Raw genomic sequence first — 25,356 nt, forward strand, 5'->3', positions numbered from 1 at the left:
CCTTGTGTGCCAGGCCCTGATGTGGCAACTGAGGTGATCCGGGCAGACAAGAAAAGACCAGAACGGTGAGTAAATGTCTGATCTAGGGGGGTCTGATCTGGGGAATCCGATCTGCCGGGGGCATGGGATACGGTACAGGGCCCGACACTCTTAAGTTACGCCCCTGAGGATCTTTATTGTTTAGTACATCAGCTATAGCTCCGTATGGATGATGCGGTCGTTGTGACATCACATTTTTAACGTTAATATTCAGTCTTATAATATGTGATAAACTTTTATTGTTACATTGGAAGCACAAAGGGGACATTTACTAAATAAAATGCGCAGGATTTCTGACACAAATTACGATTAAAAAAGTGGATTATCTACCTTGGAAAATGTCTTATGTGTTTTTGACACTTTTTACGATTCCCTCGACAGTTTTGAAAGTGTCTAGAAAAATGGGCATGTTTAAGAGTATTTAATATCGGCGTGCGCCATTTCTTGCTGTAAACAATTGCTGTAAAGAACGCCAACCAAGAAGTGGCGTAAGGAAGAGAAAAGTGTCTAACACGTCCAGTTGACCACATCGCGTGCACCGCTGTGATACATTTTTTGCAGTTTCTACCTGTCTGGTCTAGTTTTATCCTAACTTTGGGACAGTATTCATAAATCTCCATTGAGGTCAGACCGTTAACCTGTGGGCTTCACCCTTTGGCTCTCCAGCTTTTGTAAAACTGCAACTCCTAGCATGCCCTGGCAGCATCTGGCTGTCATGGCTTGTTGGGAGTTGTAGTTTCACAACCACTGGAATCCCACAGATTGGAGACCACTGACCTTGACTGTGAATGTGAAGATGAAACACAAATAATCTATATTAATAAAAATAGCGAAATAGAGGATCCCTGATGATTGAGCTGAGAAGCAGTGCATTCTGGGAGAAGACATGAATCAATTTCTAGGCTGAAATATATATTTATTTTGAAAACATCATTTATAAATCCACATAAACAGGGAAGGATTTTCATTTATTAGCCCCCCCCCCCCCCCCCCACTGTGATATGACCAAGTGACCTGCACGGCTCTAACTTATTAGCCCAGACTTCTCCTTCAGATCATCCATCTTCCCCGTGTACATTCAGTTCGATACCATCAATCCTAAATAAGAAATTAGCGTACGACTCGGTGAAGACAAATATCATATGACACGCGGAGAGAGTCCGCAGCGCTGGTAAAATTACCAACATCTGTTGCTTTTGTTTGAAATTCATGTATCAATTTCGAAAATGTATTTTAATAGGGCAGAAAAAAGTCTCAAAGGAGACGCCCGAAAGCAGGAATATCATGAAGCGTTATTGATATAATTAGATTTGTCATGATCTTAGCATGTTGGCTGTGCCCTGTATAGTAATTATGGTGAACTGCAGTATGGGGGGGTCATGGAGTCAGATGTATTTCTGAGGTTACCACAAAAGTCATTTTCCCAGGAGGTGCAGGGTAATCAGTCCAACCAAGATGGTTCTTATCCAGCAGTCAGATTCATGGATACAACGACTCCAGGGCTCAGCTTCCAATTCACCAAATGACTGGTGCCCTAATGTTTAAAACCCAAGAAGGCAAAATGTATCTGTGATCTATTGGGGTGGGATGAAACTAAAAATAAGGTTTGGTGCATCCCAGAAGCAGCCGGAACCTAAACAGAAGGAATATATAAAGAAAGGCCTTAAAGTGTCTCCTATTCTGGATCCAATTTTGTTTTGGGCTTATAAAAAAATGCATGCAAACGCCGCATCAAATCTGCACTGTGTGAACAATGCCTAAGGTAGATCGTACACATAAGATATTGAGAGCCAAAACGTTTACAGTTCTCATTTATCACTCCAATAATAAGAACTTTTCTGTGGCGCGTGAAGAAAGGGAGGCTGCCAGACATGTCCGGTGCTGCTTATCTCTGGGTGGGGACAATAATAAATACATTAATGTCACAGTACAGGGATTATTAACACAGGGATGTCACAGTAAAGAGATAATAAACATAGTGGTGTCACATTACAGATATAATAAACACAGTGATGTCACTGAACAGAGATAATAATCACATCGATGTCACATTACAGATATAATAAACAAAGTGATGTCACTGAACAGAGATAATAAACACATTGATGTCACAGTACAGATATAATAAACACAGTGATGTCACAGTATGGAGATAATAAACACAGTGATGTCACATTACAGATATAATAAACACAGTGATGTCACATTACAGATATAATAAACACAGTGATGTCACATTACAGATATAATAAACACAGTGATGTCATGGTACAGAGATAGTAAACAAAGTGATGTCACATTACAGATATAATAAACACAGTGATGTCATGGTACAGAGATAGTAAACAAAGTGATGTCACATTACAGATATAATAAACACAGTGATTTCACTGAACAAAGATAATGAACACAGTGATGTCACATTACAGATATAATAAACACAGTGATGTCACTGAACAGAGATAATAAACACATGGATGTCACAGTATAGAGATAATAAACACATTGATGTCACACTATGGAGATAATAAAGACAGTGATGTCACAGTATGGAGATAATAAACACATTGATGTCACAGTAAAGAGATAATAAACACAGTGATGTCACATTACAGATATAATAAACGCAGTGATGTCACAGTATGGAGATAATTAAAACTGATGTCATAGTACAAAAATAATAAACACAGTGATGTCACAGTACGGAGATAATAAGTAGTGATGTCACATTACATGGATTATAAACACAGTGATGTCACCATACAAAGATAATAATTACAGTGATGTCACAGTACAGAGATACATACATTCATTTCACAGTGATTTTACAATACAGATATAATAAACACAGTGATCTCACAGTACAGCAATGAAAACCACAGTGATGTCACAGTATAGAGATAATAAACACAGTGATTTTACAATACAGAGATAATAAACACAGTGATGTCACAGTATAGAGATAATAAAAACAGTGATGTCACAGTTCAGAGATAATAAACACAGTGATGTCACAGTTCAGAGATAATAAACACAGTGATGTCACAGTTCAGAGATAATAAAAACAGTGATGTCACAGTTCAGAGATAATAAACACAGTGATGTCACAGTGATTTTACACTACAGTGATGTCACATTATATGGATCAATTCCTTGATTGGAAGACTCGGTTCTAAAGTTAAAGACAGAAGACCCGAAGTGAAATGTATCTTGCAGCTTCTCCGATTACAAATGTCTCATATAAAACGGGGATATGTGACCCGTGATGTCAGCTCTTCAGCCTTTTTAGAACAACACTGATTAATCCTGAGTGGATTTACAGCTGAATTTTTGCTCGTTACAATCTTCTAAAGTGTTTAATTAAAAAAACAATATGACATGGAAGCATCTGCTCCATTCCCATCATCACTTCATATTTTTGGGGAAGATTTATCCTATTTTAATGCCGGAATTAAATATTTTAAGGAACTTCAGCTCAGAGAATTGACAAGCTGCCAGTTAATTGGAAGGAGAAGAAAAGGCCTTTTCATTTGACACATAGAACTTCATCCACTAATAATATGAGCTGCGGCCCAAGAAATTGTCCAAATTTGCAAGACTAAAAGGATTTCTCTTAATCATGGAAGTGGAAAAAATTATATATATATATATATATATATATATATATATATATGTGTGTATACCATAGAGTTGTACCATGCACAGGTCATTTATTTTAGTAGTGAATCTTATCAGTTTGCCCCAGCGTACATACAATGGCATTCAAAGAGTAAAAGTCCCATAGTGTAAATGAAACTAAGAGGGTGTATGGTGTTTCTTCTCCTTTATGTATACCCCTGCATTTAGCAAGGAGCAACTTCAATATTAGAATTTGTATGCTCTGAGCTGTCCACCAGCATGATTGATTGGACATTATTTAGCTGCTGATTGGTGGTTGTGCTGGAAGTTACTGCTGTGGTAGAGGCAGAGAGAACTTCATTCAGTGTATAGTCACAGAGCTGTTCACATAAATCCTGGTGAGACCACAGACTTTGGAGACTTAAAAAAACAAAACAACTCATGACTTAGGGCTAGGAACAGTTTCCATATACATAACCAGAGGCAAAAAATTGTGGATCCAATGCAAAATCTTTAACAGGGTCCCCCATCTACAAAATGCCATTTAAAATACTGGTGTCTTCTTGTGTAGAAGGGCCATTGGGCCCCCTCAAGCACCATGGCGCAGGTGCAACTGCTAACTCTGCACCCCCTATAGCTACGTCCTTGTACATGTATAGGTATTTTTATAATTGGGCACTGTAATATTTTGAGAGGACAAAGTAACCAGAATGTCAGATGATAAAGATGAAGAAGTACCATGGTGCAATAATATTATGAGTAAGCCAATGTGAACTTTGGGAGAACCCACAAACACAGTGAAAGTTGCTTTCAATGGATTTGAACCTACGGCCCCTGTGAGGTCCGAAAGAAATACTAACCCCTATGTCACCATTTACTACTCAGTACTTTAGGTCGGGTTCACACTACAGGAATCTTCAGTCTTTGGCAGTCTGAGCTCTGCTTCATCCAATCATCACACCCACTAACCGTTAAATTCCTTTATATTCTAATCTTTCTTTTTGTCTTGTTGGTTTGTCAAGTAAAATGAAGTATTAATTCCTTACACAAGTCGTCCGGCCCCAGTGAACAGTAGCTGGTGGTATTTGCCAATGAAAAAAATGATATACGTGGGAGGGACGACTTCTCATTCACTACTCCCATCATCCTCATTCTTCATTTTATTCTAGAATACTATTGGGTAAACAAAAGTTTTCAAAACTTTCGAAGTCTTAGGGAACTGCTTTTTTTTATTTCTATTGAGACCCAAATTGAAAAAAGTTAGCTACTTCCTCCCACGCTTATGTTATCACCAAACTACATTTTCAAGTAATTTTTTGCTTTTCAACTAGTACCAGAATAAAAGAATTTCTAAACACTGGGGACACCTCCACTGGAACCTCCACCGATGCCTAGAAACGGGGGTCCCGAACCCCTGTTCCTCTTCATTGCTCGACCTCAGTGAGGGGGATGTTGAAATAAGCAGCGGTCAAGCATGCGTACTGATGGAAACAGCCTAGTACAGCGCTCGGCTATTTCCGTCATTCCCATAGGCATTGAATGGAGCGGCGTGCGCATGCTCGATAGTGGCTTCATTCAATATCCTCCCACTGCGGTCGAGCAGTGAGGAGGGATGGAGATTCGGGATTCTGTGGATATGTGATCATTATTTTTTATTGTGAGAATACCCCTTTAAAGTGGTTGACTGGTTTAGAAAACCCATTTTTAAAAACCTTATGCGGGAATTCTAAAGTTAATAGAGGGGGTGTCACCCATTTCCCTTTCATCTATTATCTAGGAGCTGAGATTGACTACAAAGAGCGTTGATCCCTCTGGGGAACTGTCCTGTCCTGCATTACACAGACAACCCATTGATTTCAATAATAACTGTGTAATGCTTCATTTCTCCTGTGGTGGCGCTGCAGGAGAACTAAACAGTTGTTGCCCAGTTCCTCCACAGATTATAGCTGATCTATGAGGTGCCTAGCATTGGGACACCCTGTTATCCGCTTATCTTTGAGCGACTCTTCTAACAAGACGAGGTTATTTAAAGCGGAAAACTTTATAGACTATAAATGAGGTTGAAGGCTCTGATTTGTCTCACATATCCCTGATGGGCAGATAGACATTTGGTTACTGATATCAGATTATGTCTCACACTTAAGGTGGCCATACATCCTAGATAGTTGTCGGTTCGTCGGGCCTACAGCTATTCGTTCCGACCCCCATACAAATGCATTCTCGGTTCTGAATGGGGAGAACTTCTTTCCCCCGACATCTACCGTCCGGGAGAAAGTTGGAACACCACCATGTTAATCTAATCTGTATGGGCACTTTTAAGGACGGTTTTATAGAAAATTTTTCCCTGGGCAACAACACAGTGTCCCCTCTTTGCCATTTTTAGACATAATTTCTAATAATTTCAGCTAAGATAAACCCCACCTCCATATAGTGGAAAGATAATTCTGCCATACACAGCCCACATGGTGCCCCCATATAGTGCATACAAAATAAACAGTAAACAAATAACACTCCCTTAAATATAGTTCCCACTTAATACTACAATTAAATTCCCAAATAATACCACCATACACCACTATGTCCTTAGGGGCCCACAAGTAAACCGTGGGCCCTAGACAATTGCTCTAAAATACTGATCATATTTAATTTTCAGAGATTCCATCCAACACATCCCAGTGAGAGGGCAAGGAGGGCTCTCTCACTGTGATTGACTGCATGGCAGGGTTGAGAGAGAAAGGGGGAAAACCGTCCGGGTGACCAAGTGACAGATAAAGCAGCCCCATGAAAGCTAATATGTCCGGCAATGGTGTCAGACAGCTACTTCCTGTCCTAGAAGCCGTAAGCAGGAGCACAAGCGGCTGAGCCTACAGACTGCACACAGTGACTGTGCAGACATATATACACTTAGAAATACAGTATATAATGTACATTTATTATAGAGATCGCTAATAGATGGTTAAACACTCTCCTTCTTCCCCAGTAAATGGATTTGCAGTACGGAGGAGATGGAGGATAGATCCTGCGCCATCAGAGATTTATTTTAATTCACTGACTGAAATCTCAGCTCTCTGGCTACACATCTGCTTTTCCAGTTAATGAAATGCTACAGACATTTCGGTCTCTTCCCATATATCTGGACTAAACTGTCACCCGGCCAAGGTCTGCTCAACACATCTGTCAATATGCCCAGTCTAACTGTGAGCTCTTGGGCCTAATGATGACATCATGAGTAAATGGTGACATGTCTACATTAATAAGCAGAATTTTAATGGTGTGATTATGGTTGTTGGAGCAGATATTTTTATTAAACTGTAAAATCGGGGTGTAGACGTGTTAATAATGCGGATGGTGAACATACGGGGATCCACAATCTCCTGGTTCCTCCAGTACAGAACATGTCCTATTTTCTAGTTGACTTTTTAGCTGTCATTTGCTCTTTCCGGGCCGGTTATTGTTTTTATCCCACATTTTGTAGGTTTATCGGGGCTCTCACTAAATAGACCACTAGCCAATAATCAGCTTCGGTTGAAGAATTTAATTTCTACAGATCACTGCCAATAAAAAGTGGAGGTCCATGGACTCTCTAAATACAGGACAGAAGTAGGTCATAGCTGGGGACTCCTGGGGATTCTTCAAGAGTCATTCTTTGTCTAGTATCTATAGAGTACACTAGATGATGGGTAGCGGGGGTCTCATAGCAAAAATCAAAATGAGGCCCCATCCTGGAGCTGACTCACATACACCCACCACCAAAACGTGTTTGTCCCTTTCCTCCTTCCATCCCTCGGAAACAGAGGATCCAGCATCACTGTCTGACCAGTTATTCTCTCCATTATTTACAACAATTATGGAAATAACTCGGCACTGGTTGACACCTCCCAGGACCACAAAGCAGCCTCAGAGGTTCCCTCTATCTTATGTGCTCAACTCTTGATGTTGAGATTTGCAGTTGGAGGCTAAAGGAGTAATCAATGAGATGCTATATGCCAACCCTCCCAAAATGTCTGCTGCCCATTCCTTGTAGACCACTGTCTGGAATAAGATATTGGACTAGACCCAGTTGACCCCTAACATTTATTATGGACTCGTTGAACACCAAGTCATGGAATAACTCCAACAGTATGAAGAAGACACATGACATGAGTTAGGAGGACCACCATTGGCAAGCAGTGTCAGATATTTGAGGACTCCACTAGGCTTAGGTAAGAATTTTTGCGGCCTTTTGTCCAGATTAAGTCTACAGTTAGTCATCACCAGATGATGGCAGTCAATGGAAAGCTTACCAGAAGACACGGCATAGTCTACATCTCCCTCCAACCGGAACTAACCTTTCATTTCCTAGGCCATTCTCTTATAAACAGGTGCAAAGAGAAAAAGACCAGGATTTTTGTATATATTTTTTAGTCACTGATGAACATGATGTTATCTGGAAGTCGGCATTGTATTTAATAGAATTCATATTGGGAAGACGTGTTCATGGTTGCTTCATCCTAAGGGCAGGACATTCTCAGGTCATTAAGGAAGGTCACTGAAAAATGATCGTAGCATTACATGTGTTGTTGGGTCAGATCCAGAATGACTGGATGGAAAGACGATGGGAGCTCCTGTAATCTCAGACCAGGCTCCTGCAAAACAAATGACGAAGGATTTTGCAGTTGGAGAATCCACAAACAATGACTGATGAAGCAGTTAACCCCTTGGAACAATTGCAACTTGGGCTCCAATTCCTCGGGGGGGGGGGGGGGGGTCACAAACTTCCTGCCACGTGGTATAAATATAATTCTAGACAGAACTATCTCCTCGTCATTGAATCTTTCACTTCTGTAGCTTTTATAAATCCTAGGTCATGAGATGTGAGTGGTTGTGATGTGGTGGCCTGGAAGCAGCTATTTCCATGGGTCATAGTAGCATCCAACCATGCCGGACCGGTACTAACCTGAAGCGATGTCCTTTGCTGCAGTCCTAATCCCTGTAGCCAATCAGAGGACTCGGCAGTGATGAATTATATAAATACAACCCATGATCGCGGAGCCCTCTGATTGGCTGCAGTGGTCACATGCAGGGGAAAGGATAGGTGAGTATGGCTTCTTTTGTTCATTTAGCAAAAACTGTTCAGAACCTGGAAAACCCATATAAGTTGGCTGGTGCCCTGTGCAGGACCTTCTATTGTGGCGCACCATATAGTGCCCAAATAATACAATCATACAGTGTACAAATAACACTTTTATACCGCTGCCGAAATAACACCCAACTGCTGAATCAATGACCTAGGGAAGAAAGCTGCATCCAGTTCAACTGCCCTTCGATAGGTTTGGCCACCAAATGTGGGCTTGAGGTGGCAAGCTATGGTGCCCAGTTCATCAGGGGCAATGGCGCCCCTTCAGGACATGAGCTGTCCCTTTAGTAATGACAGGAGATGCGCCCTGTGCGACCACATAGGTCGCACACCCAAAAGGCCAGCAGCACAATTGAATGACAACGTCAGTGGTGACTACTGTACTTTACCTCCATGGCACAGGCAACCCGGTCCTTCAATGCAAGGACCCTGCATACAGCACCCCAGACCTCTGCATCCTGGACCCTGTGACATGGGGAGAGAGGTAAATATTGAGCTGAGCTCTTCCAGTTAAACCTTAGGCTTCGGGTTAACTGAACTCATCTCCTACCAGGGAAGGGTAACTGATGGTGATGTCATGGCGCTCTTTCGTTGGCAGTGGACGCTGCATTTTAAGTAAGCGCTGGAGCTCTGAAGCCCTTGTTTGGATGCGAACAGAGAATGGGTTAAGAGAAAGTTTCCAGCATCTGAGGCTCAGTGCAGATGGTATTCATTCCCCGTGTGAAATGAGGTCAACACTTTGTTTTCCCTCTTTTTCGAATATTTTTGTTCCTTGGCGTTCGCTTGGAACGCTCTGTCCTTCAGGCGCATAGACAATAACCTCACTGCTGCGTCCCGAGAGGTCGGTACCCGTCTGTTACACTGTGAAAGAGAGGGATACACTGACTTATGCAACGACATTGGGGGCAAAAAATAATCACAACTTTACTCAGTAAATGTCATTAACACGGTGTAATCCATAGCTACACTATGCATTAGTTGTGCCTTCTGCCTTCTATAGGGGGCGATGTACACAAATACTATTGCCTGTGTAGGATGACGGACGGATGTGCTGCACTATTCTATGGCTGTGTTGGTATTTTTTTTACATTGTTCCCTATGGAACTTGGAAGGCAGAACTAATATGCTGGATATACTGAATTGCACTAGTTATGTCACGCATTAGCATTAATCCTGGACGCTCCAGTGCCGCAATGCAAAATGGGAGCCTGGGTCACCTAACCATCACCTGCCATATCTTGTACTGGTGTCCTCTTATGTGGAGGAAGTACATTCTCTGCCCCCACTATAGATATTCCACTAAACTAACCCGTAGAGCCCAAGCTTTAAGGGTCATGGAGGCACCACATGCCGCACACAATATTTCATCAATACTGTGTGCATGAGCCCTAAGAAGCTGCTACCGCACGCGGACTCTTTAGCTTGAGGCCCCTCCACCACATAAGTAGACAGGACTATACATGGAATGTGTTGGTTGGGGGGCCCTCGTACAGATTCTGCATACATACCATAGAGACCATGCAGCTATAATGGGACCTATGGAGAAAAGGGGGCCGAGCCCTGGTTAGTCACATTCACTTTGCTACTGGGTGGAGAGAACCTGTGCACCCTGCAACCTGTGACTCCCGCGGTTGTGGAAAGGGCATGGAGTGGAAACAAACACCTCGCCCGTCTGTCCTGGGATGCAAAACCCAGCACCATAATGGAGGGACTATTTAGATTTTTTCTATGGGGCCCTTTTTCTTGTATGTACGCGACTGATTGCGATCCAGGAGCTTCTCTCCGACCTGGAATCTTCCATGAAAAGCCGCCGTAATCTGCCCCAGAACTGTCCAATATTTATGTGCACGTTCCAAGTCCTTTCCATTACAACATGTCAGTCCCGGAGACTTCAATTCTCTGTGGGACAAATTGCCAAACCCAAAAATTCCATGAAACGCAGACGTTATTAATGGGGATTTTGGTATTAATTAAAGAAGAATCTGCAGAACATATGGTGTCATCAAAGAAAAAACTGTGACCGCCAGGCAGCCAATATTCTGAGATGTCCTGAAAGGATCAAATGATCACATATAAAAACGAAATAAAAATATCTCTCCACCGGGAACATGGCAGCGGGTAGAAGATGCGGAATGTACGGGGTCAGGGGGGGACGTCGGTGAGACATTAGTGCATCCTCCCTACAATAGGTCACGACCAGATAGGTTTGGGATTATCAGATATTCAGGATGTTATGGCTCCATTTTGCAGAGAGATGTAATAGGGCTGCCATAAAGCTGCACGGTGCCATTACTGTATGCCGTATTCCTCCGATTTCATATTCCTTAGGATGGTGTATGTGTGTCTTCTAGGGGAGAATAGCCCGGTGCATATGGCACCCGACTGAGTGTACGGCGGCACATGCAGTCCCGTAAAACTTTGTAAGCCGCATGGGACTGCGTGTGTGGCCATACAGGCTCGGAGCTATATACATGAGCCCTATCAAAAGCCGAAAGCGGAGCAGCTGTCACATGATAGTGGCTCCCTTCTATTTGAAGGTGTATTCTAACCACAGACATTTATGGCATTCCCATGTGTCATATAATAAGTTGAGATCCAACCAATCGGGATAACAAGGACTCAATGACAATTGGTCATCTGAACATCAATGGAGAGACTTGTGCACCCACTATTGCTCTCCATCTTTCCCATCATATTTGCAGCCGCTCCTTGGCATCTTGGAGTGCAAAATGGGGGTTAGAGGACCCCCATTCTCCCAATCAGTAGTAAATCTATCAGCCATTTATGGCATATCCCCTCACATTGTGAGAAGCATTGTGTCCCAGTGCAGTTCCTTGTCCTATTGTGCATAGTCTCTTGATTAAATGACTCCAATCGTCCAATATTCCATAAACACCAATAATCTGGCGTCTCCCTGCTCTGGAACATGGTGGATTATCAGTATTTTAGCACGGGTGACTATGTGCGCGGCAAGCAGCAGAGCTGAGTATAGTGCTGCCTGTTCTGCGGCGCAGATGGAGAAGCCATCATGTCGCTCATTATTACGGATTTCCATATAATAAGGAGAGACGTTTCCTGACATTTAGGTTTAGCTCGGAAATGAACAGTAAACTTTCCCTTAACATCTGCGAGAAGCTGGAAATAAAATCTATATATACCCTGCCTCATATGACTAGAATACATACATAGTGACCCAACAGTCCGAAACCCAGTCATAGTCTCAGATTTATCCAAAATACAACAGCATGCTCCGTCCAGACACTGAACCAGCAGGGGGTGGAGAAGATGTGAAGTCAGAATGCGAATATTTACACAATTACCCAAGATTTAATCTAGATAACTGACAAGTAATAAAAGCGATGCTACTCAACACTCCCATAATCCTATTCTAGGCTCGGCCTATGTGCTGTACCAACACAATGTGTATACGGTTGGTAATATTTGGTGGTTGCACACAGCCCCCCACCCCTGACCACAATGTCTACAGTCTTCCTAACATGATTCCCCTAATACTGTGCTAATCCGCACAGCTCTGAAGATCCAGACTCTGATTCCCCATGGATGTTAATAAACATGTCCGACCTAGTAAATATCTGTATTTTGTAGCAGTGAAACGGGAAGCAGACGTTTCGGCATGTCTCTTATTAGACTGTGATGTCACTGGGTGGGGTAACGCCCCATAAACTGTCTCTATACAATGGCCTGGATGCTTCTGGTCCTGGGGTCAGTTCTGTACAATTGAATTCTATCTATCTATCTATCTATCTATCTATCTATCTATCTATCTATCTATCTATCTATCTATCTATCTATCTCCTATCTATCTATCTATCTATCTAATCTATCTATCTATCTATCTATCTCATATCTATCTATCTATCTATCTATCTATCTATCTATCTATCTATCTATCTATCTATCTATCTATCTATCTCTCTCATATCTATCTATCTATCTATCTATCTATCTATCTATCTATCTATCTATCTATCTATCTATCTATCTATCTATCTATCTATCTATCTATCTATCTAATATCTATCTATCTATCTATCTATCTATCTATCTATCTATCTATCTATCTATCTATCTATCTATCTATCTATCTATCTATCTATCTATCTATCTATCTATCTATCTATCTATCTCTCTCATATCTATCTATCTATCTATCTTCTGGGCTCTGTGTAGTAATGTAATTTGAGACATTTTCAATGCAGAGGAGACAAGTCTGTGTCTTCTCTGCATTTTCCTTTGCATTTTGATAACATTGATAATTAAAAAATATAATGAGATGGTCAGAGTCTTTCTGCTGGAAAGTATTTTGTTTTTTCAAATCTCATAATATGAATATAGTATAAAAATAAATAAATAATAGTAATGCCCAATATTCCCTTTATGTTCACAAAAGATGTAAATGCCCCCTGGACCCCCTGGAAAGCCACCATTGTATTTCTTTTTCTGTAATTCCATAGAATCTCCTTCTCTTTCCTAGGATGTATTTCTCTCAAAAACTTTTGGCAACTGTTTCAACTTCAACATATTTAAGAGCTTGAATCCCTTCCAGCATTTCAATTAGAAAACTCTGGTTCCGGATTCTGTTGCGTCATTCAGAATGAAAACTGACAAATACAAGGTAAAGCTGTGGCGATTATAGGGGGATGTGAGATCACGCACAAATCAGGGCACAAATACAATGATTGCAAGACGTACAGGGGGTGTCTGGGTAATAAAGCCATGTTAATACCATATTATGATATTTTTAGTTAATAAAGGGGGGAAGGGTGCCCCATCTAAGATCCTGATCTATTATCCAGAGCAAAGAAGAGCTACAAAGAGCGTCTATCACTCTGGAGGACCCAGCACATTCCTACATTGCATAGGGAGCCCATTGATTTTAATGAAAACCGTGTAATGCTTCATTTACCCTGTGGTGGCGCTGTGGGAATATTCCCAAGTCCCCCACAGTTTACAGGTTATTGCTGTGATTATCAGCAAGACATCCTGTCATCAGTTTATCATCGGATAACAAAATGGGATTGTCCAAAGCGGAGAGCCCCCTTGAAGGTAATTGTAGGGTTTTCAGTCATTCCCGGAATGTTTGTGGATGAGGTGGCACAAGAAAAATTCATATCCATCCCTCATAGGTATATATAGCATTTCATTTGACGAGGTGTGAATGGGACCAGTAGATTCCCTTAAAAGGGAATCCAACAGTTTTTATTGCTCCCAAATATCCCACCTGGAATCTGTACTGATCCTGGCCAATAAAGTATTTGCACCCCTTCGCCACTGGTCGGAGACGCCCGTAATTTGGAGACAGCACAAAGAAAATCAATGGACTTCTGAAGGAAATCTGTGATCGGCTCCAAAAAGGTTCAAACCCTTTACTGATCCCTTCTTACTTGGGACCAGTCTACTGCGGCCTTATACGTTTTGATAAATTATTGGACATTCTTGAAGTCAGAAAGGGATTGCCTAGGATTAGTAAAACATGGCTGCTTCTTCCAGAAACAGCGACACACCGTGGTTGTGTGTGGTATTGCAGCTCAGCTCCAATGAAGTACATGGGACTGAGCTGCAATACCACACACAACCTGTGGAAAAGTGTGGCACTGTTTTATGAATAAAGACACCACGTTTCTCTAACACTGATCTCCTTAATCTTCTAAAGGAAGGCAGTTACTGGACTTTACTTATCTATACTTTATACTTTATCTTCCAACTGACCAATGGGGGGGAATTCCAGATTTGGGGTTACGACTTCTTCTTATCAAGTTTTTATAAAGACATTTTTTTTTTTGTCCAGCATTTTGAAGACATCACCACCAGTAGAGGTCGAAGGCTCCATTCACCCAGTTTGAGGTTTTTAGCAAAGTAGGTCGATGTCTGGGAGAACATGCCAAGAAGATAAGATTTGCGCTTCTTAAAGTGCCGGTTACCCAATATTACATGTTATTTACATGAGTACAAGGTTCGGCCGGATCCTTCCTCGGAGACTGTCCCATGATGAAAGCTTTCATAATCAGGACTTTGGGAGGCAGTTGTAGGACATTTATTGGCAGCAGTTGGATGGTGTTCTGGCATTACTTCAATCCCAAATATCTTACAACGTGATGCGTACAGCAGAGTGGATGGAGTTTGCCGGATCATGATTCATTCTGTGCCGTGTTGCCACTTAAAACACAATTCTTTATACTGTAGATGATTTTTTTTCCCATGGACAATTCTAAATCTCTGGTCCCTGGAGAGAAGGATTTGGATAAGAGGGTTTCCCACTAGAAAGTTCCCACTGAAATGATTGTCATCTCTGTGGGATGTAGGAGAGAAGTCCTGGAAGATTATTAGTCCTGGATGTGTCAGGACGGCTGCCGTTACACCTGTTATATAGGGGGCGACAGTGGCTCCAGGACCTTAAACTGTCCATGAAAGGGTGTCCACAACCCTGAAATGACCTCCATTTTATTCAGCTTTTAAAGGAGACAATATGTATTAAAGAGACCTTATTGATAGTCCTGTCTCCAGTTATTGACAGCTAAATTGTACTTCTGTCCCCATGACAACACTTCCTGTTGCTAGCACGATACTAGATATGTTCTACTGCTCTCAGGTTGAATTTGCAAACCCTGTAAATATTTTCCAATCTTAAAGAGAATCTGTCACCACCAGGCAGATCTCTCTACAGTAAAGCAGCAGTGAGGTAGTGGATCAGTGCTGCAAACTCTGATCTGCCCTCCCCCGTCACCCCAATCAAGATGGAAGGATCGTAAAAAAGTGCACATTGTATGTAAAACAGTTGGACTCGGAGGAATCACCTGACCCACGAGGGATACGTTTTCTATATGTTTTATATACAGCTTACGCTTTACGTTACTTTATGTCGTATACTCTAGTCACAGTCAGAGCTGCTTTCAAATTTCTTCTAGTTTCATATTAGCTCCTCCTGCTGATTCAGTGTCTGTGCGGCACGTGCTTTATTTATACCACTTACAGAGCAACGGTGTGATATTATAGAAAACGGACTGGTTGCAAGAGGCATTCAACAGAATTTTAAATGCAGCTTTGGTTGTGACTGGAGTATATGACATGGAATAACTCAAAAACAGTGCAAATGAAACAAAATATTTGCAAAGTTACTAAAAATGATCTGGAGTCTTGAATTATACAGTGATGGCCAAAAGCGGAGCCTAAGGGCACGGCCAGATGTGGCGGAATTGCAGTGGAATTATCCTGCGGCCGTTTTTTACATTTGTTTCAATACATTTTTAGGCAAGTTAGTTCAGACATTGCGGAAAACTCCGCTGCGGATCATAGGCTGCGGTGCAGAATTTTCCCTCCCAGCATGCACTGTCTGTTGCGGAGAAGAAGCGGAATTTCACTGCGGATTTCAGCCTTTGCAATGCAAAAACTGAAATCTGTGGCAAGTCCGCTGTGATATCTGCAACGTCTGAATTACCTGTCAAATATGCAAATGCTGGTGCAGATTCATTACGTAATTGCCCCAAATCTGCACCAACCTTTGCAGCGGAAAAACTCTGCCACGTCTGGCCGTGCCCTTATACTGCCGCCTCTGTATATTTGTAGATATATAATGTGTTGCGATTTCTCTTCTCCCACTAGGACAATATAAGAATTCTGTTACACTGTGACACCCCGTCAGGGTATTTGATACATTGTATACTTTCACATCAAATCCTCAGAAATCCACCCCGTCCGTTGCTCACTGCCGGGGGGATGGGGGGCATTTTATTTTTGTTTGCGTTTTGCTGCCTCTGATCACAGCAAATAACAATGTATGAGATGCAGTTGGAGCGGGATTAAGTGTCTAATCAGATGTGTCAGGAATCCCTTTGGCCATTGTTATTAGTCAATGAGCTATGAAGAGAGTGAATGATGTATATCTGCAAGCGGAGGACATTCTCTACTATGGCGGGACTATCACTGCGCAGTCACAAGCGCTGCTATACGGTTATATCGTGTTCAGGGCGCCATCAAATATACTGTGAGGGTCTTCACCTCACACATCACGTAGGACCCCATAGGGACCCTATGGATACCAGGAGCTTTCCCGGCGTATACGCAGTTCACAAACCAAGCCTTGCATTTCTCATTTATCCAGACTTATACATTTCATATATTTAGATCCACTAACGGCAGCCATTACATTGCCCTCAAGGGTTGTCATCCAGCTTTTCGCAGACCCTGAATGGCATATATGGCCATGTTCAGACATGCGGAATTTTTCAGCTGAAAATGTTGCTGCAGATTCTTTGCGAATTTGCAGCAACATTTGCATATTTGTCAGGTAATCAGACGTTGCAGATATCACAGCGGACTTGCCGCAGATTTCAGTTTTTGCATTGCAGAGGCTGAAATCCGCAGTGAATTTCCGCTTCTTCTCCGCAACGTCATGAGCTGCTGCGGAGGGAAAATTCTGCACCGCAGCCTGATTACCGCACAGTTATTTTCCGCAACGTCTGAACTAAGTTTCCTAAAAATGTATAGAAACAAATGTAAAAAACGCCTGCTGGAGAATTCCAGTGCGGACTGTCAAGAGCGAAACTCAACAGCAATTCCGCCACGTGTGAATCTGCCCTAAGTCTGCCTTGTCATATATGGGGTTACATTCCTCTCATGCTCCCTTGTGTCAGTGTTTACTGCAAGTTTAGTGTTGTATTCATAAAGCAAGGTCCTAAATACACCTAAAAAGTTAGTAAATGGAATGTTTGGAAAAAACTAAATCTTATATTTCTTACCCTATCTATTCGGCAGCACTATTTACAGACCAGTCACTATTCCTAGGAGCTCACAATCTATTTCCCCATCTCTCCCACACAAGGGTTCATCCATTCTTATGTATATTTAGCTTTATTATTGGATAATGAAAAGTTCAGCAACTTTCTAATATTCTTTGTGTTTACATTACCCATCAATTCCAAGATCTCTGCTTGCTGTCATTGGACGAAGATATTTATGGTTAACATTTAGATCCCTCGTCACCTGGTCCTGCTCACACAGCTGATATGCTTGTTACAACTTTATCCAGCGTAAGTAATCCTCTATAAAGTAAACACAGTAGCAGCACAAATCGCCCTCCTATCTCAGACTCAAGGCTGATACATTGTAATATTTGTAACAAAATGAAAGCTGTGTGAGCAGGACTGGGGCAGGGAAGGATTTAGCCTTCGGGTATTAAGAACACTGTTTGCATTCACTGACATCAAGCGGATATATTGAAGATGGTGAGAAATTAAAAATCAAAGTATATTACAAAGTCGCAGTGATTATGTTTTACATTTTATAAAGAAGAGAATATTTACATTATTCAGTAATTTTTTCAAATATTTAAAAGAGCCCTCGGGATAAAACTGATGAACTGTGTTATGCTTCATAGAGGGCTTGAGGGGGGCGGAGCATGACACAGGGACTTTCTTATGTCCTTTGAATTCCTGTGTCATGCTCCGCCCCTTAAGGTCCTATAGTAGACGTAACACAGTGTATCAGTTTTGCCTGGACTGTTCCTTTAAAGGGTAACTAAACGTTCAACAAACTTCTGACATGTCATAGTGACATGTCAGAAGTTTTGATCGCTGGGGGTCCGAGCACTGAGACCCCCACCAATCGCTAAAACGAAGTGTCAGAAGCGTTCATGTGAGCGCTCAGCTGCTTCGTGTCTGTTCGGCTTTTTCCAAAATTACGGGCTTAATAGAGAGTCTATGACACTTCGTTTTAGTGATTGGTGGGGGTCTCAGTGCTCGGACCCCCAGCGATCAAAACTTCTGACATTTCACTATGACATGTCAGAAGTTTGTTGAACGTTTAGCTTAGTACACCTTTGAAAATGTTTATTCATTTTTTGTTTTGCTTTTAAAAGAAATGTTTATCCGTGTGATCGGTGCAACTTTGTAATTACATTTTATTGAGAATTATTTTTACTTTTTGTGATACAGCTGCTTTGTATCCTGTATATAGAGCAGCTGTATCGTGCGCTGAATCCTGTATCTGTCAGGCCTGCGGAACTGACGTGTTCGGTGTCAGCGGTCCTGTGTGTCTCCGCACCTGTTATCGATCACACCTAAGTTATGAACTGTCAGAGAAACGCAAGACCCGCTGTCACTAAACCCGTCAGTCCCGCTCCCGTGACGATTCAGGTTTCAACGCTAGATACAGCTGCTCTATATACAGGATACAAAGCAGCTGCATCTCAAAAAGTACAAATTATTCTTAATAAATAGTAATTAGAAAGTTGCACCAAACACAGCGATACACTGTTTTATTAAAAAAATAAAAAAAATAAAAGCCTTACAATATTTATCTCTTGTACAGGGGGGTATAAAAAATACAAAATGCTCCTATTTTAAAGAACTTTCTCCGATGTTGAATGTTTGTCGTTACATTTTACCGGCTGCGGCGTCTCCAGAAATCCTATAACCATAAGCCATAATATTAAGAAATCCCTCAGTCTTAAGTCTGTTCAAAGCCGCACAATATTTACTTGTGCCATATGTCTCAGTGTATATTAAACAGGGTGGGGCCTGGGCGAGTGGGGGCAGACGGGCGAGGCGTGGGCTGTCATGCGACGGCTTCGAGTGAAACCATAATCATCATAATAATAAACACAATCACTTCTGCCGCTGACAGTTATTTTGATATGACATTAAGATGTAAGAAATGTTGTATTTACTCCGGCGCACGATCTGCAGACGTTCTGGGACAGACCTCGAAAACTACAATGTGAACTTTAAAGTGCCGGGAATCTGATATCCCGCAATGACGTCGCTACTCAAGAGCTCTGCACTTTTCTTTTCATAGAGCATTTCCCCCGTCATTACAGCTGCCACCCAGCTTTCCTAGAGATCTGAATGGCAATTGGGGGTAGTAATGAAGCAATATGAGGATTCATTCCTTCAGGATTTTGTTTAAAGGGGTATTCCCACCTTAAAGTGGCTGTGCATATCTTGGATAGGCCATTACTTCATAATTGTTTGGGGCCGACCTCTGGGACCCTGCTCCTCCGAAAAAGGAAGATCGTTTCTGTTCACAGCCTAACACCATACCTCCCAACTTTCAAGTATCATAAAAGGGACAATTTCTTTCCTTTTAAGCCACGCCTCTAATCCCTCCCAATCCCCGCCCATACAAACCCGGTTCAGCCCACACAGTATAATGCCCCCATAGATGCACCCATACAGTATAATGCCACATAACTGCCCCCACACAGTATAATGCCCCCATAGATGCACCCATACAGTATAATGCCACATAACTGCCCCCACACAGTATAATGCCCCCATAGATGCACCCATACAGTATAATGCCACATAACTGCCCCCACACAGTATAATGCCCCCATAGATGCACCCATACAGTATAATGCCACATAACTGCCACCATACAGTATAATGCCCCCATAGATGCACCCATACAGTATAATGCCACATAACTGCCCCCATACAATATAATGCCCCCATAGATGCCCCTGAGAAAGCCACGTTGTGGCGATACGCGTGGGGCATTCAGACCTTTTTTCTCCTCTTATCGGACACTCCATGATTCTGCAGGATTTTTATACTCAAATGGTTTGATGCAATATTCTTTCTATCCGTGTCCATACCATTATATTTGTTATTTGAGGAGTCTTTAGGTAGGTCTAATGCTGGGGTCGCTTGTGTTGGGCCGTTTATCAGGGTGGCATTACCCAGAAAGACCAGCTTTAGCTTGTATTTTCTTTTTTAAGTGATTTTATTATGTCTATGTGGTGTATTTGTTTTCAATAAATTTTTGTTTTGTGATATATTCAGTGTCTATAGACCTCTTTTGCCATATGCATACCCTTGTGTATGTTTTTTATCCTGCCCCCATACAATATAATGCCCCCATAGATGCACCCATACAGTATAATGCCACATAACGGCCCCATACAATATAATGCCACATAACGGCCCCATACAATATAATGCCACATAACGGCCCCATACAATATAATGCCACATAACGGCCCCATACAATATAATGCCACATAACTGCGCCATACAGTATAATGCCCCCATAGCTGCGCCATACAGTATAATGCCCCTCTAGCTTCCCCATACAGTATACTACCCACATAGCTGTCCCCATACAGTATAATGCCCTCTTATACGCCATCATACAGTATAATGCACCCTTAGCTGCCACCAAACAGTATAATGCTCTCACAGTTGCCCCATATAATATAATGTCCCCATAGCTTCCCTCAGACAATATATTGACACCATCGCTGCCCCCATACAGTATAATGCCTCCTTACCTGTCCCTAATTCTAGTGCCCACATATAAAGTGCTAGTGCCCTTTTAAATAGTGCCACATTGCCCATGTAGATAGTACCCATGTACATAGTGCCCATGTAGATAGCGCCACAGAGTCCCCTGTAGATAGATCCCCTATATAGTGTCACAGTGTCCATGTAGATAGTGCCACACCCCTCTCGAAGATAGCGCTAACTCCCCATGTAGATGGCGTTATAGGGACTCCCTCTAGGAGGTGAATCCCCAGCCAGAGCATAGGCTGGGTATTCCGCTCCTAGAGGGAAGCCCTGATGTCACTATCCATATATGGGCAGTGATGTCTGTGGCTACTCCTTGAGCGGATTCCCCTGACAGAGCGTTGCCGGGGAGTCTGCTCCAGAAGGAGCCCCCTGACATCACTGTCCATATATGGACAGTGACCTCAGGGGTTCCTTCTAGGAGCGAAATCCCCGGCTGGAGCGTCGGCAACAGGGATTCCGCTCCAGGAGGAGCTCCAGACGTCACTGTCCATATATGTACAGTGAGGTCAAGGGCTTCCCCGGGCACAGCGCTTAAAGTAGCGCTGTGCCCGGGGAGTCCTCGGTGAGCGGAGTAGGTCCCTCTGCGCTGAACTAATGGTGAAGCAGGAAGCTGATGGTTCCCTGCTTCAGCATTGGGTTCAACTGTATCTGCATCCTGAGGATGCAGACACAGTTGACAGCGAAACATACCCCCGGCCACCTGGGACAGCAGGACACTGCCCGGAATCCGGAACATTCCTGCTGAATCCGGGATGGCTGGAAGGTATGCCTAAGGCCTGATTTACACGAGCGTGTGCGTTTTGCGCATGCAAAAAACGCGGCGTTTTGCGTGCGCAAAATGCACTTAACAGCTGCGTGTGTCATCAGTGTATGATGCGCGGCTGCGTGATTTTTGCGCAGCCGCCATCATTATGACACTCCGTTTGGATGTTTGTAAACAGAAAAACACGTGGTGCTTTTCTGATTACATTCAGAGTTTGACAGCTGTTGCGCGAATCACGCAGTTCGCACAGAAGTGAAATATAGAACATGTCGTGAGTTTTACGCAGCGCACTCACGCTGCGCAAAACCCACGGACTGTCTGCACTGCCCCATAGAGTAATATAGGTGCGTACTATACGCGTGAAAAGCACGCGCGTATACTACGCTCGTGTAAATGATGCCTAAGACTGCGCTGGGAAAACTGTGAACTTACTAATGCTGCAGTCCCTTTATTATGAGGATCAGTGGTGGTCCAAGGAGTTAGACCCCACCATTCAGCAAGTGATGGCAAAGGCTAATAATATGCCATTACTTGTGGGAAACCCTTTTACAGGGGATCTGCAGGATTTTAACATTGATTTACATAGGCATGATGGCAAGATTATACAAGCAGCTGTGTCTGGTACTGCCGCTCGACCCATTCTCTCAAATCCTGAAGATTGGACCTTCACTGGAGCCTCAACTATTGAAAAGTGATGGCATAGCCAAGCGATGTGCCGTAATTTCTTGTCCTTAAAAAAAGGGGTTCTTTGCGATTTCAACATTGATTTTCATGAGTGGGTGTCCGGGACACCCACCGATCAGCACAATAAAGGGGCTCACTAATGTAAGCACCCTATCCCCTTTATTATTTAGATAGGTACAACAGCTCGTCCACACAAGCGTGTGTATCTGGTCCCACCGATCAAACATTGATGACCTATCCTAATGTTAAATACTGTGTCCACCTTCACAACCAATTTTTTCATCTAAAACAAAAAAATTAAGCAACTTTTTAATTTAGTCTTCCTACAAAATATCCTACTGTTTTGTATCTTTAGCTGCTATGCAGAGCTATGTGTCTCCATGGTAACAGACAACAAACAAACAAACAAACCCTGTGTAGTCTGAAGCTGCAGTCATATTCCTTTATATCTGCCCCCTAACATACATTTAGTTGATTAGCAAGAAGAAGGGGGCAGATGGAAGGGAGGATGACTGCAGGATCAGACTACACAGGGTTTGTTTGTTGTCTGTTACTATGGAGACGCAAAAATCTGCATAACAGCTGTAGACAGAAAACGGTAGGAAATTTTTAATGAAAACTTTAAGCAAAGTTTCTTCATTTTCAATTTTAGATGCATTGGAGCAATAATAAAATTTGCTGCAAAGATTAAAATAGTCTTTAAAGTCCCTAAGAACCCCTGTAGGAGCTGTGGCGGCGGCCATGCTGGTTGTCTCCAAACTTTCCCAGAATCAGATATATCTATTGGACAGAATCTCTAATAAACCGATGATTTGTATTAACTGTGGATTTATTACAGGGAGATGATGTGTACAGTTTTTCGGTCTTTGCTTCTATTATATTTGGGCTTTGAAATATTTTCTTATAATTATAATTTGCAAAACGACAAAATGACCGCGAGGAAATAATAATGTAAGAATTACAGGCAGACGTCATTTGTTTGATTTCCACTTCACTTGCTGAATTAATTAGGCACAAATGGAAAGCACAAGGTACAGAGCAGGATTTATGGAACAATTGTCCAATTCTACCGTGATCTGTTCTGAATTGAACGGTGATATTTGCAAGATGGAAAAAAATGATTACAATTCACCATAATTTGGATGCATTGAGGTAGTGCAGTACATTGTCAAAAATATGGTAACCCCCCCCCCCCCCCTTCAAACATAACAGACATAAGTGCTGATTGTAAATCCCATTCCAGATCCAACACCACGGCCATTAATATGAGGCTGGTCCTCCATCGCTGGGATATCAGGCTCATCACCTCTGGGACGACTTTTCATTAGACTTTGGACCACTGTTTGCAGATTTGCTTCCGTTCACAAGAGGAATAGTGGGGTCCGGCGTCAGTGTTGGGCGATAAGGTCGGGTTCACAGTATTCATCCCAATGGTGTCCCCTATGGTTGAGGTCAGGACTCTGTGCCGTCCAGTTCTCAGCAGAGCATTATTCATGGGTTTCCCTTTGTACGTGGGCATGCCCATTGGTGGTATCTTTATACCACCCCAGCCGACACTTGGCATTGCAGATGATGATCTCGGGGTTGTCTACAGCTCCTCGGCCATGGAAACCAAATCCATGAAGACCCCAAATAACACTTCTTCTTCGGGACTTCTACTTGAAGTAGTCTTTGATCTTAGTAGTATATACCATAGCAACCCAGTACAGACAGTGTCAGTTCTTCAGACCTTGTGTGGTCTATATCTTTGCACCTGAGTTTTTTCTTCCTCTCGAAGGTTCCGCTTCAACGCTTCATAATAAAATTGAAATTAAGTTGGACCTTCGTATATTAAAAAAAATATTGGTTGGGTAGTGGACGTTCCCTTTTAAGAGGACCTGTCATCTCTCCTGACAAGTCAATTTTAGTAAATACTTGTATTCCCCATAAAACTATCATTTTGAGACATATTTTCTTAGAGCCCTGCATTGTGCTGTTCCTCTATTATCCCTCCTAGAAATGTATGAATAAACTGACAACTGGGTGTTACCATTCTCCTTGTCAAAGGGGAGTGTCCATACATAGTCTCACTCTGTCAACACTGATTGGATATTGTCAGACTGTGTAGGGACACACCCCCAAACTGGTAACACCCAAATGTCAATTTATTCATACATTTCTAGGAGGAATAACAGGGGAACGGCACAACACTTTGTTATTTTATTAAAAGATGCTCCAGAATAAAATATTTATGGAGAATACAATTATTTAATGAAACAGACATGCCAGGAGAGGTGACCGGTCCTCTTTAAGTTCGGTATATTTAGCCATGTAGTGCCACATCCCCCTCTCCTGTATCGCTGCAAAACTCTGCCATTCCGGATTCTGGGAAAGCTGGGTGACTCCAGAATGTGCCTTATCTATACCGTCAATGGTTTTAGATTTATAAATGATCATATATACAGTGAAATAAATACACATGGACGTACAAGGGGTTAAACAACCCCCTCCTCAGATTTATCTTCCTGTGTATTAAGGGGCCATCATCAGCTCCGGTGTTTCCAATAATAAAGTATTCCCCTACTTCTGTTTGTTAATAGAGCGTGGTGTCATCACTTTAATGTGGGCACAGACTGATCCCATCTGTGCTAACAGTAACATGAAGCCGGCAGCCGATGAGCGCCATTGTTTATAAATCACACAAGGTGGTCACTTAGCAATGTCAACAGAATCGTCCACAGAACTGCCGGAGAAGGCGACTCGGAGGATGTGTATTTATTCTGATGGATCCAGGATTGTTCTGAATGAGTTTCATATCCACAAGTTCGGGCTCTGGATGGATTCGATTT

Source organism: Rhinoderma darwinii, chromosome 7, assembly GCF_050947455.1.
Source record: "Rhinoderma darwinii isolate aRhiDar2 chromosome 7, aRhiDar2.hap1, whole genome shotgun sequence".
NCBI classification, from domain to species: Eukaryota; Metazoa; Chordata; class Amphibia; order Anura; family Rhinodermatidae; genus Rhinoderma; species Rhinoderma darwinii.